Below are 16,139 nucleotides of genomic sequence, written 5' to 3'. Positions count from 1 at the left end.
GCCATGTGAGTGCATCCTATACATCTGTGTTCATCTGGGCACGATTAGTATGTGTTGTGCCGCAGAATATACATCAGCTCATGACAAAAAAATGCTCTATGAATCACCACACATTTTTTCTCATAGCTACATTTGCATTTCCAGAAGAAAATACCAGTTCCTGCAAGGAAGCAAAGAAATATGTGCCGTCTTGTAAAAATGGTATAAAAATGAATGGAAAAACAAACAAACAACAAAAAAACCTAGCTAAACAATTAATTAATTACAATTAAAAGGGTATGTGGACACCAGCCAAGGGAGTATGAGTAGATGCTTGATTTATTCTCTGTGCATCAGACTGACATTTCCTCATCCTACTTCACACTGGCTCTCTGCATTATAACACAGCTGAGGGGAGATGTTTATCGCAACTTATCTTCAAAGAGCGAGAGTGGGTGGAATAATTGCAACGGGGGTTGTTTTATAATAAATACTTTCTCATCTGTTGGGGCCACGGCATCTTTGGGAAAACGTTTTACGTAAACTTAAATGGGCTCCTCATTTCTCTGCATAGAAATGCACATGTACTATTTATTTATGCTATATATTATATATTTTTGTTAATATTGTTTGTCTTTTATTTTGAAAGGTTTTTATTTCTCCTATGTTGATGACTTAGATTGTTTCTCTTAACCAGTGTTTTGTACTCCACTTTTTTATTACTTTTTTAAAGCTATCATTGGCCTATTAATTAAAGAATAATATTAACAAACGTTTCACATTTTATACGAAAATTTAAGCATTATATAATGGTGCTTATTTTTAAATAGCTTAAAGTGCTTTTATTTGTAATATATTAAACAATTTATCTTATAAATAGAATAAATTCTTTTTAAAATTATTTATATATCAAATATATATATATTTTTAAATGTATATAAAATATATTTGTTTTTAGTATATCTACTTATAGTATAAATAGCTTACTGAGTAACAATAAGCTAATCAAACTGTATTTATTAAAATTTTTACATTTATATGATGTTTAAATCATTATATAAATTATGTAAAGCTTTTTTATACTAATATTTAATAATTAATTATTATTAAATAATAATATTTAATACTTCATGTTCTAATGTAATATGCATAGTTGACTTTAAGCCATTTGAATTTAATTTGTATTTTTGCATTCTGCAATATAGGATTAAACAAAATAAAACATTGCTGAAATAAATCTTTGCATTTAAGACCAGTTGTTACATAAAGCTTCTATGCAGCAGCATGAGTATTTGTGAGAGGAGCTGGATGACCAGAAAATCTGTGTGTGTTGTTAACCTGTTTATTTTTCACTTTCTCTTACTTTTCTCCCCTTTCTCCTCCCTTTTCCTTAGATCTCCTGGAATCTGGGCAAGATATACAGTGAGATGATATTCGTCATGGATTCGTGCACTGTGATCCTCACCCTGGGAACATGCTGGTGCAGAAGTGTCCTGAAAGCAATAAGACGGAAATTGTGTTACTCGATCACGGTCTGTATCAGGTAAGACATCGGACAGAGACTGCAGCAGACTCGACACAGAAGTGAATTCATCACATATTACACCCCATTATTCACCCGCTGGCTCCCAGGTCAGCTGCATCCAGGACTGTATGTACTGCAGCAGACTAAAAGCATTTCATTTAAGTGGCCCTGAAGCTCTAGTGTGTTTTAAGAAGTGCACATTTCCACCTCCCTCTTATTACAAACATTATATGCAAACACACCGTTACAAACCCTCCTGCAGTTCACTGAACTTCTGTTTTCCCAGAAGATGTGGCAGCTCTAAATAAATCCATGGAGATAATGTGGTGATAAATATGATAACGCCCTTCTAGCAGTGACATTTGGTTATTTCTTGGTCCAAAACGCTAATTCATGGCATGTCATGTTAAGTTTGCTGAAAACCATGGGTTGTGTCTGCGTTGATTAATTGGAGTGGCAAAATGGTGTAGTCCTAGTGGTATTCCATTGAATTCTGTTTGTCTCAGTGAGGGATTTGCTGGCCTTTAATTTAACCCGAAGCAGTTAATGAGGCCCACAAGATTTCATATTAGCAACTATCAAGTAATCTCATCTGTCTTTCTGTAATACTAACAACATCATGAAACACAAGTTTCCATTTACTCAGCTGTCTAAGACTCTTGATAGCTCTCAGTATTTGGTAAAAAATAAGATTTTTTTAGTAAGAAGTTAATACTTTTATTTAGTAAGGATGCATTACATTGATGAAAAGTGACAGTAAGAACTTGAATGTCACAAAAAGACTTCTATTTCAAATAAATATGATATATGCTGTTATTTTGAGCTTTCTGTTAATCAAAGAATACTGAAAAAAAAGTTTAGGATCCTAAATCCTAAAGGAAATGTTTCTTGAGCAGACATTTAGCATATTCAAATGATTTCTGAAGGATCATGTGACACTGAAGACTGGAGTGATGACTTTTACTTTTATGCATTTGTTTAGACACCTCAAACACTAAAATAACCAGTTGTGTCTCTGTCCAAGGTGCTGAAGACTTCAGGTTGGACTACTGCAGACTGTGGCAGAGTTTGATAAAGGGAGACTTGAAAGGCATCAAGCGTTACAGCAGGCGTCTGGGCACAGGGGATCTCTATCCTTTGTTCGCTTGTGTCCTCAAAACCCGCACCTGGAAGTCAGTAAATGTTGGCATCATCCAGACACCTGTCACTCAATCTGAGGTTACCTATAAGTATAAGTGAGACCTTTTATTTTGCATGTATGAGGGTATTTTGACAAGGTCTACAACAGACACTATCAATATGTAGTTTTTACACACCTACCCATTCTTTATTAATTATATTTTCCACTTAAAATAAGGTAAAATATTATGTAGTGATCAAAAAAATTCTTTAGCTAAACCAAAGAAGCCACCTTTTAAACAGTTTTGAAGGAGCTCTTGTGAACGCTGGACACTTTTTCCTTCATTAGCTGGTCCAATTCATACATGCATAGATCCATTTATACAAAGGCACAATATATATTTGTCTATAAAATTAATCTGAAGCACTGAAGTATAATCGTTTGAGCTTCAGTTGGTTTTTAAAATCACAATAAACAAAGGTTTTTCCAGTCTTTGGACTGGTAGTGTATTTTTCTTTTTTTTCTTATTGCTAGAACAAAGCTAAATAGTTGTTACTTGATGTAACTTAGCAATAGACCTTAATCAGGTTAGATGCCATATTGAATTTAATCAGAATCAGAATGACCTTTATTCGTTAAGTGTGTGTAAAAACACAAGGAATTTGTTGTGTTTTTTAAGGAGCTCTTGGTACACTGTTTACTGTATATACAGCTGTATAAATAAAATGTGTAAATGTATTTACATAACACTTGAGAGAGAGGCAATAATTAGTTATTAAGAAATGAATTACAGAAGACAGGTGGTAATTTCATTGTTAGCTGTTTAAACTGGAGATGGCATGGGGGCAAAAACTGTTTTTATGTCTAGATGATTAGTGCACAGAGATCTGTAATGTCTGCCTGAGGGGTGAAGTGCAAATGGGTTGTGTCGGGGTGAGAGGGGTCTGTAATGATGTAACCTGCCCGTTTCTTCACTCTGGACAGGTGCACACTATTTATCCTTTCAGCTGTCCTAACAGTCCATTGCAGTCTTCTAATATCTGATTTGCTGGCTGACTCAAACCAGACAGTTATACAGTAGAAGTGCACATAACCAACTCTATAACAGCTAAACAGAGTAAAACTGTGTCATCTGCGCCTGTGGAAGGTTGAACCTTTTCAGTTGATGAAGGAAGTACAACCTCTGCTGGCATTTTTTCACTATGTGAAAAATCAATGTCAATGTGATTGTCCCACTTCAGGTCCTGCAAGAAGGTGGTGCCCAAAAATCTGAATGACTCCACTGCTGCCACAGTGCTGTTCAGGTTTGATGTTTTTATTTTTTATTTTTTTTGGCAAAATGAATCAAAAAGTAATGGACATCAGCTGAAAGGTGTGTTTTCAAACTTTAAAGTATTGCTAAAATAACTCATTTTGTGCTTCCTTGGCATATACATTTAGAAAACTTGTTCACATATTGTGCCCTCTTTAAATTAATTCTTACATTTTCTTTATTTGGTCTTAAAAAGGTCTGCAGGTTTCCTACATAAAACCCAAAGAAATCCTCCTAGATTGTGTAATTTTTAGAAATTTCAAAACTTTAGAACTTTAAAAACTTTTGTGGAATTTTTGTTTACTTTTTTTTTTTTTTTCAGGAAGACATTTTTGTCAGCTGAACAATCAGTATGTTAAGCAACAATGCAATCCATTAAAGGCACTGTACTTCTATTCCTCAAAGCCTCATTTTCATTCCTGTCAAATAAGTGTCTATAACCAGGGAGTGGTTGAAACATATGACAGCCCTACTTGTGGCGTATTGAAAAAACATTAGGGTTGTGAAAACTGAAGTGCTGTTTAATTGTTGTTAGTGGTCACAAAGGGCCACAATAACACCAGTTAACTACATTTCTGAACAAGGTTCACCTGTCCTCTCATTAAAACTGCATAACTAACTGTCCAGGTGGCTGGCCTGGTGACCCCGTGGCCAGAGGATGGCTATTGGGTCGGTGTGATGGTGGCAGAGGGTTTCTGAAGGCCAGGCCTTGCCGGAGCTGGCCTCTGTGGGGGACATTTGGCCATCTGGAGGGTGTCAGGGACATTTATTTATACTTTTATTACATAACCTTATAGGGGATGTTTGGGCTGTACAAGCATATTAAATCAGAGCATCGGAGTCTTCAGTAACACACTAATTGTTACCGTATACATTAAAGCTATCATATTAATATAGGCCTAATATATAATGAATAATTAAATATTAACAAACACTTTTTATAAAGCTTTAAGTATTATTGTTGAGAGTGCATATTAGAACAGAAGTATTCGGCATTAGTATATAAATACACACTTTAAGCTTTATATTCTGATTTGTATTTATTTATTTATTTTTTTGCATAAAAGTGTGTGATAAAATATGAATGGTTTTCTTATAGTTGATTATGCATATTAAGCTTTAGACATTATATAAATTTAAATCTTTTGTTTTTAATTTCCTTAATTTTGTTGATAACCTTAATGATATAATAGTAATATCTGTAACTATAACTTTATTTTTCGTTCTAGTATACTAAATATTAAAAATGTATCATTTCTTAGTTTAAATAACTTACTAGATAACTAGATAAGCCATTTGAATTGTATTTATTAAAATTGTAAGTTTTATTTAAAGTAGTGCTGGGCAACGATTAACATTTTTTATCGCGAATAATCGCATGATTTTTTTCATAATGTGCAAAATTCAATGATGAATTCAAAAGTACTGTATTGCACACTTTTATTTTAAAAGTACTGCTGTATGAACAAGAGTGCAATTACATTTGGTTTGCATTCATTAACATTTTAACTTTTATCTAAAGTTTAAATCATTATATAAAAACATTGTATAAATCTTAAAGTGTGTTTTTATAGTAATGATGAATAATTCATTCTGTTCTAATGTAATTTGCATAGTCAACTATAAACAAGCCATTTGAATTTAATCGTACATCAGTACATTTCTGAAGATGGATTTATTTTGCTCCATTTAATTTGACAAAACCAAACAGGATACTGTACCAGTGTTTGACACCTTCAGATACACTTGACTATTAGCCGATTTACTGCTTACTTGCTTTCAGATCCCCATCATTTTCAGGAGTGTTCCACTTAGGCCTATATAGTCAGTCATCTCAGCAAGCGGCATTTGAGTGCACTTTCCTGCAGGTGGCTTTTCTTTGTAGATTAATTACCCAAAAGCCTTTGTGAGGATAATTATGGCCCGACCATGACCACTTGTGTTGGGTGTGCTTTTTTAGCGGGGTGTAGTATCTCTTCCCTTCTCTATACCCCTCCAAAAGTGTCTGATTCTCAAAGCCATGCAAAAGTCTCAGCAGCCATTCCTCCCCCCAACATCATCAAATTACCAGGATGTTTTGAAGTAGTCTGGTCTGCCATAATTACAGGCAGTTATAAAGGCGTATTTCACATATACAGCTGTGGCTTTTGCAGAAAGGGAGGCTGTCTCATCTGCATAAGAATGGAGAGATAAGAACATATTGTACTGCCAGCACAGAAAAATGGGCATTCAAAACTACAACAACAGAGCTTCATGCTTTGTTTCACAAGAGAAGACCAAGAATTCTTGTGTTTGAGGCTATATGTATAAGACTTTGTGCAAAGGTTTTATTAAAGATTAAAATTAAGTGAAATCAGACTCCAGCATAATCCCAACCATTTTTCAAGTATGCATTATTCAGTCTCGTAGAAATTAACATAAATACATATACACTGCCATTCAAAAGTTTGGGATCAGTTAAATCGTTTCAGTTAATTAATTTAAATTGACTATTTCAATTAAATGCTATTCTTTTAAACTATTCACCAAAGAACCCTGAATAAAGAAAAAAAATCACGGTTTCCACATAAGCATTAAGCAGCACAAACGGTTTTCAACACAGATAATAAGAAATGAATCCTTACCGAGCAAAAAATCATAATATAATAATTACTTAAGAATCACACCAACAAAAAACAACATAAAAAAAATAAAAAAAAAAATAGGAAACAGTTGAATTGTAGTAATGTTTCACAATAATTTAGTTTGTACTGTTTTTGTTGTTGTTGTTGTTGTTGTTGTTTTGACTGCCATGCTAAAAGTTGAGCTACAGGAATTTTAGTCATTTTAATGTTCTGCAACCTTTTTGACATCAAATGCCGTCTTTAGTTTTCTTTTTAATTGCCCTTTTTAATTCTTAATTAATTCTGCAGTGCTAGATGCTGGACTGTATTTCCCAGCATGCAGCGTGGCATGAATAATTCATGCAAATTACTACCTCAGTGTTTAGTGTTTTTGCAGTGGTGTTGTTCATTTTGAGTTATGTGTCATGTGGTGACAACATAGCAGGCATTTCTTCTTTTAATGATGTGTTTTCGAGTGTTACCATTGTTGTGTTTTGCATGTGAACTGTTAGGGACTTTTACCAGCCTAAAGCAATGCTCAAGAACATATTTGTGATAGTGCTTTATTGAGTCTTGCATAGCTGTTCTCATGGCTCACCTCACAGGTCAGAGTGAGCAGATGCAAACACACACCTCACACTTGCCTCATCTGATCCCACACTCTGTTAGCATCCACTGACTGCAACTCCACTGCTTCCACAGGGTTATTTACAAATCAACTGCCCACTTGGAGATATCTTATGTCTTTATATTTTGTAGATGCATCTTTTCAAAAAAATGTTTTCACTTTGTTATGTGACAAAAGATTGATGATGTTTTTCTAATTGAGCGGTTCTGTACAGTGCTTTTACGTGCAATATAGATATTTGCTAATTTGTTCATTTGTTCAATTTGCCTTTGTTCATTTTTGCAATCTTGGAGTCTTTTTCTTCAATTTTGTAATTTAGTAGATGAGGTTAAAGAAGTCTGTGATGATCTATTGTATAGGATGAATCATGCTTGACTCCATGCCTCCATGGCGTCACTAGCCCACACACTTTTTTAGAAGTTTTCTGTGTGTCATGTTTTTGTTTTATTTTGAGATCGAACAGTACTGTTGTCCTAACTCATTAGAGATTTTCAGCCAGGTATTAATTTTAATAATTTGTCCATGTGCACATATAGTAGATCAGATTACGTTGCATTACACTCTTTAAAATAAAGCTTCTTTATTGGCATTTGGATCAATATAGAACCATTTAACATCCATGGAACCTTTCATTTACATTTATTCATTTAACAAATGCTTTTATTTGTATATCATAATTCATAACAAAGCAAATATATACATACAGGTCCTTCTCAAAAAATTAGCATATTGTGATAAAAGTTCATTATTTTCCATAATGTAATGATAAAAATTAAACTTTCATATATTTTAGATTCATTGCACACCAATTGAAATATTTCAGGTCTTTTATTGTTTTAATACTGATGATTTTGGCATACAGCTCATGAAAACCAAAAATTAGCATATTTCATCCGACCAATAAAAGAAAAGTGTTTTTAATACAAAAAAAGTCAACCTTCAAATAATTATGTTCAGTTATGCACTCAATACTTGGTCGGGAATCCTTTTGCAGAAATGACTGCTTCAATGCGGCGTGGCATGGAGGCAATCAGCCTGTGGCACTGCTGAGGTGTGATGGAGGCCCAGGATGCTTCGATAGCGGCCTTAAGCTCATCCAGAGTGTTGGGTCTTGCGTCTCTCAACTTTCTCTTCACAATATCCCACAGATTCTCTATGGGGTTCAGGTCAGGAGAGTTGGCAGGCCAATTGAGCACAGTAATACCATGGTCAGTAAACCATTTACCAGTGGTTTTGGCACTGTGAGCAGGTGCCATGTCGTGCTGAAAAACGAAATCTTCATCTCCATAAAGCTTGTTCAGCAGATGGAAGCATGAAGTGCTCCAAAATCTCCTGATAGCTAGCTGCATTGACCCTGCCCTTGATAAAAACACAGTGGACCAACACCAGCAGCTGACATGGCACCCCAGACCATCACTGACTGTGGGTACTTGACACTGGACTTCAGGCATTTTGGCATTTCCTTCTCCCCAGTCTTCCTCCAGACTCTGGCACCTTGATTTCCGAATGACATGCAAAATTTGCTTTCATCCGAAAAAAGTACTTTGGAGCACTGAGCAACAGTCCAGTGCTGCTTCTCTGTAGCCCAGGTCAGGCGCTTCTGCCGCTGTTTTCTGGTTCAAAAAGCACACGCCTGTGCACGGTGGCTCTGGATGTTTCTACTCCAGACTCAGTCCCACTGCTTCCGCAGGTCCCCTAAGGTCTGGAATCGGTCCTTCTCCACAATCTTCCTCAGGGTCCGGTCACCTCTTCTCGTTGTGCAGCATTTTTGGCCACATTTTTTCCTTCCCTCAGACTTCCCACTGAGGTGCCTTGATACAGCACTCTGGGAACAGCCTATTCGTTCAGAAATTTCTTTCTGTGTCTTACCCTCTCGCTTGAGGGTGTCAATGATTGGCCTTCTGGACAGCAGTCAGGTCGGCAGTCTTACACATGATTGCGGTTTGAGTAATGAACCAGGCTGGGAGTTTTTTAAAAGCCTCAGGAATCTTTTGCAGGTGTTTAGAGTTAATTAGTTGATTCAGATGATTAGGTTAATAGCTCGTTTAGAGAACCTTTTCATGATATGCTAATTTTTTTGAGATAGGAATTTTTGGGTTTTCATGAGCTGTATGCCAAAATCATCAGTATTAAAACAATAAAAGACCTGAAATATTTCAGTTGGTGTGCAATGAATCTAAAATATATGAAAGTTTAATTTTATCATTACATTATGGAAAATAATGAACTTTTATCACAATATGCTAATTTTTTGAGAAGGACCTGTATATAGTCATATAATATTTTAATGCACATTGCCAGGATTATTAGACAATTAGATTAAGAGAAAAGCTAGAGAAGAGTAGAGAAGGTTTTAGAGTGTGACTTTTTCCCTGTTCCAAATGCACAAAAGGTTCTTTATAGTGTGGAAAACAAGGTTATTTAGATTATTAATAGGGTCACGAACTGCCTTTTTTTTTTAATTATTTTGTACTTTTCACTGAGGTCCCCTTATAATGTTATCAAGATTTTGACATCAAAAAACATCATAATTTAGAATTAATAGGCTATTTTCTATCCTGTTTTGACCCCCTCATCGGAACGCCCTGTTTGAATAGGTGTGGCGGATTGTAGACTCGGAAGTAAACACCCACTGCTATGATTGGCTAATGGTTGTGTATGTTTGACATCCTTCATAGATGAACGCGGCTGTGATTTATATTCAGTACATATCAAACGATCTGTAATAACTGACAAAGCAATAGTGAGCTTGTAATAAAAACAGTTACATACACTTGTGTGGTGCAACTTTACTGTCGGATCCAATATATTCAGCACTGTATCGTCTTTAAGTTATAATCTTTCTGAAAATCCTGTGTCGAAATGTATCTTTATCTTTTGGCTTCTGCATTGACCTGCATTTGCCTCTCTCGTTATTTACACTACATGTGTGAATTGGTAGGCGGGGCTAAACAGTCAGTGATGTAGAAGCAGGGATTGATCTTCTTCTGTGGAGGCGGGGTTTAGCCATACTATTACGTGATAAAGTGGCACATTCCACAACCTGTCATTTTGGCAGACTGGCTTCAATATAAACAAGAAAGTTTTGAGTTTTGAAACTTACAGGATGATTTTATAGTACAATGGCCTCTTATATGTCAAAAGATCAAGGGAATTTTGATTTCTCAGTTCATGACCCCTTTAAAATGTTCTTCACACACTTGTACTTTCCAGACTTGTAATCTTTCTTCATTCTTGACTGAGAGTCTTTCACTTAGACTGCAGAGCTGGACAGTCAGTCAGTATGCTGGTTAAGTTTAGAGTTATTAGAGTTGTTTACTCATGAAGCTATGAATGAAAAAACAAGCTTTCTTCACTTTCTTGCAGCAATTTTATTTGTATAACAGAGGGAATTGTATTAGGACCAATTGACTTCTTTACATTTTAGAATATAATTTTTGTTATGAGCATTTTGATTTTGATTGTCTGGAAGATGACACATCATCGGTTTTAGCTGGATGGATGTTTCTGCACCCCACAAAAATATCTAGAGAGGCTAAGCCTGTAAGATAGTAAAATAAATTATACACTCTCAACTTATATTATTTGACTCAAGTGTTTTAAAGTGCTGCTCATTTGAACGAATGCTCCAAATATTTGCATTGCCACAGCTGTCATTTCTCAGAATTCTTATTGAGCATTTGTTATTTCTGAGTTGTTGTACATTGTATTTATTAACAGCATAAGTAGAACAGAACATTTTCTATTCCTAGGAAGAGAGTCAAAAATATACGGTTGAGTGTGCACACTCATTTTGTTATACCTGTGGCAGTATTTCTGAAAATGTAAGACATTTAGGGAAACATTTAAGTTGTGTTCACACTGACCGTATTTTGCTCCTACCAAAAGTTATTTTCAATGAGAGTTGACAAATTATTGTGGCTTGATGCAAGATTATGCAGCTGAGCATAGTTGTATGGTCAAATTTGTTAAAACTTTAATGTTACTTTTAAATCCACATTTACAACCTTAAATGATTTTTTTTTGGACCAACTATTCCAATTGTAGAGGTATAAAGTTAGCTTACTTGACAGTGAAAGTCAATGAAAAATCCTCACAAGTGTAGGTGCATACGTTTGTTTGTGAGCTGGTGTTTTAGTAACAGTGCTTTGAGCTCTCTCATTGTGTGATTGAGATCACAGGTGCCCTCCTGACCGTATGAAGGGCTCTCAGTATCTAAACACTCTGTGTCCAGTGCAGTGTATTTCCTATTCACAGCTAGCCTGCTTTGTACAGGACTATCAATATTAATGCTGTCGTCTCTGCAGAAACCAACGGTAGCATCAGAGAAGCTCCTCTCTGTTATTCTAACACTGAATAGAGATGGACTTGCATTCAATTTCCAATCAGCATTCAGCTTTACACATGGTCATTAAACGCTGAAATATGAATGCACTAGGAATATTTTTGCTTAAGAATCCAGCTTGCTGTCAGTTAATCAAATTCATTGCTTTGATGCATGCAGTTTGTGTGTTCCTTTTTTGTTAAAATTTTTTGTCCAGTTCTAGTTCATTTTGACAAATTAGATTTGGTGTGCTTCCGTATGTTTTACTGAAGTATATATTTAATTATATTTTCTTGTTTATTTTTATAATATTTTTTGTTAAATGCATTTTATAATTACATTCTATAATGAATATATTATTAGTAGTACAATTATTGTTATTACTTTTAGTTTTATAGATAGATCTTCTTTTTAATTTTCTATATTAATTATATAATATAGGTAGATATTCTTCTAATGTATTATATTTTATTATAATAATCATAATATAGTATAATTAAAATAAATTAATATTTCACCACAAACTTGTTGGCTGTTTAATTTTAAAAATAAATGTATGCGTAGGCACAATTTATGTTTGACAGCAATGCTAATTTCAAGCTTTTAAGCATTTAATTATTCAGATAGAAATGTTTTTAAGATCATGAGAAACTTAAATTCAGTCAAATATGTCTAGGCTTTTTTTGTATACAAGTGCAAAAATAAGATCAATATCAAAAATCACCCCTTCTGTTGTTCAGCTTTGTTGTTTCCCTCTTGACAACAACATTCATTCCGACAGTCCACATGAAAAAAAAAAAAAAAACACTCACATGCACAAAAACTCAACTGGAGCTACAGGTTTCTGTATTTGAAGTGCAATAAAGGCAAAACCACTCAAACATTTTGATAAAAACACACCATTAGTGTTGCGAGTGAAGTGGAGTGCTGGTCAATATGAACCTGCCCCCTCATTAGAGAACACATACTCCTCGTCTACCAGACCTCCACAGATAAAACGGCTTCTCTCTCTCTTTCTCTCCATCAGCCTCTCATAGGTCTGCCTCAGCAATTACCTGCCACCCTGCACCGCCACTGCCCACAGAAACCACAGCCCTATTAGCCCTCTGTATAACTGCAGATATGTTGTACCTACAATATGCTGTTATCCATTCACCATCTTTATTTGACTGCCTGTAAGTCCTTGTTTATATCTTTAAGCTTTTGTACCTCAGGGTACTACTGCTCCAGTGTTATCACTGTACCTTTTTTTCTGAGAGTGTAAATATGGTGTTCTTTATGGTTTTTGATATTGATGTAATCTTGCGGTTATATAAACCCAAATGTCTGGACACATTTGACTGAATTTAGGTTTCACATGATCTTAAAAACCTTTTGATTTGAAGACTTATCTAAATGCTTGAAATTAGTGTTGTTGACGAACACAAATTATGCCTTCATATGAATTCATTTATAAAACTAAAAAGCTTTATTTAGTAAAATATTTATTAATTATATTTTATTATGATTATTATATGATCTTGTCTGTATGCACAAATTTCATATTCTTCTATGAAGACACTTTTTTGAACATTATCAACTTGAACAGCTTCTAAAACATAAACTGATACAAGTATACAAATGTTTACAAATCATCTTTATTTGTTGCTAGAATATTAAATTATTTGATTTTATTGTATTTTTAATAAATTGTATAAAATGCCTACCAAAATGTGACCCTGGACTACAAAACCAGTCATAAGTAGCACAGGTATATTTGTAACAATAGCCAAAAATACATTGTATGGGTCAAAATTATCGATTTTTCTTTTATGCCAAAAATCATTAGGATATCAAGTAAAGATCATGTTCCATGAAGATATTTTGTAATTTTCCTACCATAAATATATCAAAATATATTATCATTAGTAATATGCATTGCTAAGGACTTCATATGGACAACTCTCAATATTTTTTTTTTTTTTTTTTTTTTTTTTTTTTGCATCCTCAGATTCCAGATTTTCAAATAGCTGTATCTCAGCCAAATATTGTCCCTATCCTAACAAACCATACTTCAATGGAAAGCTTATTATTATCTATCTCTATAAAAAAAAAAAAAAAAAAAAAAAAAAAAAAAAAAATACTACTTGTGACTAATTTTGTGGTCCAGGGTCACAAATAATTTAATTTATTGCAACTAATTTCTTAATTTAACTTTACAACTGGCTCTGATCTTTTTAAATTTCTGAACAAAGGTTCGTATATAGAGATTTTACTCATCAGTGTCTATACAAACATAAAGAAATGTGTGGGCTACAAAAAAAAATGTGATATACACAAAAACAAAAAAAATATCTATCCCAGCTAAAAATAGAAAGTTAAACAGAATATAGCATAACTCTATTTTACTTCTACATTTCAAAACTGCTGCAGGCTGAATTGAATTCACTAAGACTACAAATACTGGGATCATGTTCATATATGATGCTGACATGCATTTTTGAATGCCATTCTTTTCATATATTTTTTTACTTGTTGCTGTCTAATTACACGCCTGATTAGACAGAACATAATCATATTTCGGACCACAGCCAAATGAACTAGAGTTTCTCTCAGGGATGGCAGAACGACTTGGCTGCAAAATATGCTCTAAATCCTAATTTTGCAATCCACCAAACGGAACTGTTTTCCATTTTGTTTGTTTTGCTGTGAAACAGGAACAAACATCAAGAACATTAGTGCTGAAATTGAAATGAATGCAATTTACATTTATTGTGCTGGAGAAATGCTCGCTTTGTGGATGAATTGAGAGCTGCAAACATTTCTGTAAAAAGATGATGAGGAGGGGGCGATGAGACGGCAAAGATTGGGAGGAAGTGAGAGCTAGAGATGTAACATGTCTGTAGATCATAGATATGGGCAGAATAGAGCCTAAGGAAGATGGATGAGTGAGAGCTCAAAAATCACCAAGGAGTTAACAAAAAAAAAAACGTTAAAACCAAGGTAGATCCAGTGGAGCACAGTTACGATAGTCCGCCGAAACATCAAGATCTTTTAAGACTAGATGATCAATACGATGCAAAATATGAGCATGGAAGGACATTTTACATAGACGCTTTGTGATAAGTCAAGCATTTGTCTGTACATAAACATGAAGTAGTTTATCACATGAATGCAGTTGGGATGACCTACGGTTTTACTTGAGATGAAACAAAAAAAATCTCCATTGAATCGATTTCCTCCGACAGATGAAGAGAGGCCTCCTCTGCAAACACCACCATCTCCAGAGGTTTCTCCTCAGTCCTAATCAAAGTTTTTTGTTGGCTTTGGGTCTGTTATCTGAAATTGGGTTTATGCTAAAAAGGAAAAGTAACTACTGAGCTTTGAACCAGAGAATGCTAAGTGAAAACATAGACCCAGAGGGTGTCTAGAGCAATGAATGTGAGTGCACTACCTGTCTGCCTGCCATTACACTACCTGTCTGTATTACTCTAATGGTAGTTTATTATTATTACACACTTAGATTTTCAATTATAATGATAATTTAAATAATAATTTATTATAATAATAATAAACATCATTACCTCTTTTCTAATATCCAAGACAGGAATTTTATTCCATTTATTTCATTATTTATTTATTTTTTGTTTGGCAGTCATTTTGTAGAATGAGTTCTACGTGATGGAAAATGTGTCTGACAAAGCTGACCCTCTTAGATGTTGCTGAGAACATAGAATTGAATATAATAGCTTTGCCCTTTAAACTTCTCAGAAATGATATGACTGCCTAAATGCAAGTGCCTAGAGCACTGCATTGTTCATACAGTATGTGCTAAAGTATTTTCTGTCATTCTTGCTCTATCTTTAAATGGATTGTTTTGTCTGACTGTGTTTTTCAGTTCTTGACGGTGGAGAAAGCATAATTTTCTTGCGAAACAATGCTGTTTCCCTGAAATCTGCAGGTAGAAGTGTGTGACTGAAGCTCAGGACATCTGTAGTGTCTAGAAATATATATATACAGTATATGTATTATTTTATTGAGCCATAGCCTTGTGGACTGAAAAAAAATATATATTAAATAAATTATAAAAAATGTAATTCAGAAATTACATATATATATGCATGTGTGTGTTTTAATATTTAGTAGTAGTAGTTAGTTAGTTAGTTAGTTAGTTAGTTAATTAAGCTTCTTTTGGTAAGCGTGGCCCTGCTAAGCTCAGTTAACGCTGAGCCCTGAAAAGCCTATATGTGAATAATGGATTGTGGTGGCAGGCACCACGAATAGCCTCCCTCCTGTGTAATTGCCTTTGTATTTGTCCCAGGGGAGAGCTTTTTTTGGCTGTTCATGGCATTGTCCTCGCTGATCAGTCCCATGTCTCATAATGTCTGCCCCGCAGCGGCATTTAGTTGAGGGAGAGACTGTTCGACCTTTCTGCTATATAAACCTATATGCTAGCATGTCTAGGTCTCCTGTGGTCAGCTGTTTTTTGTCTGTCCATCAGAGAAGAGCAGATTCAGAGATTCAGTATGTTTACAAAAGGGTGAGTTTTGAAAGTCTATCCCTACATGACTTCACACCTGTCAGACTCACCTTTTTTCCCGCTTTAGAGAAAGAGCAAGGGGAAGAAACAACAAAAATAAAAATGAGTGTGTTTGTTTCAGTCTGGGCC

At 34.6% G+C, this 16,139-nt stretch overlaps 1 pseudogene; it reads left to right on the top strand.

The window, feature by feature from the left end:
* Positions 1–16,139, top strand: part of LOC109110844 — a 101,307-nt pseudogene that overhangs the window by 71,085 nt on the left and 14,083 nt on the right.

Source organism: Cyprinus carpio, chromosome A17 (genome assembly GCF_018340385.1).
Source record: "Cyprinus carpio isolate SPL01 chromosome A17, ASM1834038v1, whole genome shotgun sequence".
In the NCBI taxonomy this organism is placed as follows: Eukaryota; Metazoa; Chordata; class Actinopteri; order Cypriniformes; family Cyprinidae; genus Cyprinus; species Cyprinus carpio.
Note: the sequence above shows the minus strand (reverse complement) of the source record. Positions and strands in the feature narration are given on the sequence as shown.